Source organism: Penaeus monodon, chromosome 33 (assembly GCF_015228065.2).
Source record: "Penaeus monodon isolate SGIC_2016 chromosome 33, NSTDA_Pmon_1, whole genome shotgun sequence".
NCBI lineage: Eukaryota > Metazoa > Arthropoda > Malacostraca > Decapoda > Penaeidae > Penaeus > Penaeus monodon.
Window position 1 is genome coordinate 6,127,409 of NC_051418.1, and position 2,086 is coordinate 6,129,494.

A 2,086-nucleotide genomic window follows, 5' to 3' on the forward strand; every position below is an offset into this window, starting at 1 on the left:
CCTTCAAGCGAGACAGGATAATAACGAGATCGGATAATAGCGATTCTCGCGCGAGCCGTTCACATTAACGGGGTCGCCGCGTGTCTCGAGTCGCCGCGAGATCAACAACTTCCCGTGACCTCCGCCGCGTCGGGAGTCAACATCCAGGATCACCATGACCAGATACGATGCTCACCGGTCGGCTCTCCTCCGCCCTAAACGCCACCCTCTTAAGCACGATATTCCTTTGTCTCGGCGATTATGGCCGAGAGCGGATGTCGTAATAGCTTACCCCCGCCCCTCCCCGTGCTCTCGTGCCCCCAGGTTGCCCCTACCTTTTATTATGGCGACCAACCTAACTTGAGGCAGGGTGCTACACCGGTTTCTCTTTACATTCTCTGCTCCCCCCCCCCCCCGTCACCACAAACAATAGCGAAGGTGGCAGTAAGTACAGGAAAGGAGACAATTCCCGGACACAACATTTTTCACAATTAACGTCCCTTCTGCTTTGTGCGAGGCCGCCACCGCCGTCGCCTCGACTGGCGCAGTGAAACTGCCGTCCGCTCCAGTTTCTCTCCACTGAGTGTAATCTCACCAAATTACCGCCATTGCTATTGTTGAAAACACATAATGGTCTCGAGCGGAAGAGCAGCTTACGACTCCCAACGAAGGCGCCTTAATATGCAAAGAATCCACAAATGGCAGCGCGGAGGCGAGCGCGACACGCATCCCACGGGCACCCGGGAAGGGGACTGCTCTCGCTGGACTCCTTTCGTATCGCCAAAAGCGGCCACAAGCAAAGCGAGGGAGCAGCTCGTGTGTCACACAGAGACGTCACATAGACGGGGACGCCCCAGCGAACCTGGAGGCGCCGCCCCTCGTGCCCTCTGACCTGCGTGTGGAGGGCACCGCGGTGGGCGGGGGTCACGTCCGACTCGCGCCCAGTAATGGTGGATTTCCTTTAGGGGATTTTTTCTTCTTTCAGAATCATCTCAACCAACAATATTAAGGTCAATGTCAAACCAACATTTCCACCGAGCAAATTCCATCTACAACCATTAATGGCTAGTTTTATTTGCAAAGAAAGAGCGGTCTGCTTCTCGAAAGTGAATGACTCAAGCTCTCGACGTGCGCTGTCGGGTGCTTGCTCAGGCGACGCTGCTTCGAGAAAAGACAAATATCTAATATCGGTGGCGCATCTCTGTACAGGAGAGAATATCCCCGAAAATACGCAACAAAAACAATAAGGAAAGGAAATGACGTTAAAACAATACCAAAGATTAGTGACACAACATCTTACAGAAGGGAACGAAGAGAGACTTTGTTTTGCCGCGAACTCATCCCCAAATCGACGCTCCCTTCTCTTACCCCCACTTTAGCCCCTAGGATATTGTCCACCCATGTCCGAAGGGCTTGACCGGCGCCCCCGACAGGCCTGCTGTATTCCTGGGGCGGGAGAGGCACTCGCTCGGGCGTGTCTGGCAGCCACGGCGGGAGTGCGTGCGGGGAGAGAGAACCAACTTCCTGGCCTCAACCTCGACCTCTGTGGCGGGGGTCGCGGGGGTCGCTTCCGTCCAATCAAATCAACAAGCAAAAGAGGTGGAGAGAAAATTACACCGCAACGCCCGCTCTTTGTGGCAGCCCATTACACTGCGCTAAGATCCATCCTGCTCTCAGTGCGCGCGGATGACTTCATACACGCGATTCTTAATTCAACGGCGGTCGGAGTTTTACAATCGCTCTTCTGTAATGGGATGTAAATAGTCTCCGTGGCGAAACACATGCGCAGGATGGTGGCTCTGAGCGTGTCCGGACACTTACTGCCGTGATCTCTTTATAACTGACGAGGTTCTGTTTCCCCTCATAAAAAAATTGTGCATGTGTAGCTCACGCTGATGAGACCTGCCACAGTAAAATATTCCGGCTCAATTCCAGCCTCGTGACCCGCGCCTGTGAAAAAGGGTGTTGTTCCAGTGACCTGATTACGTGGCGGCATTTTTCCCGCATAATGAACCCCAGAGAAGGCTCGTGACCTGCAGCGGCTGATAGCGGCAGGTCCGCCGCCTTTCGACGACCAACGTAAATCCCACCTCTTACTGTAATTAGG

At 54.1% G+C, this 2,086-nt stretch overlaps 1 protein-coding gene across 1 annotated transcript in view; it reads right to left on the reverse strand.

Annotated features, from left to right (window-relative positions):
* LOC119593968 (serine/arginine repetitive matrix protein 2-like) overlaps positions 1–2,086 on the reverse strand; it is a gene marked incomplete in the record, with an annotated part of 99,054 nt that overhangs the window by 2,112 nt on the left and 94,856 nt on the right.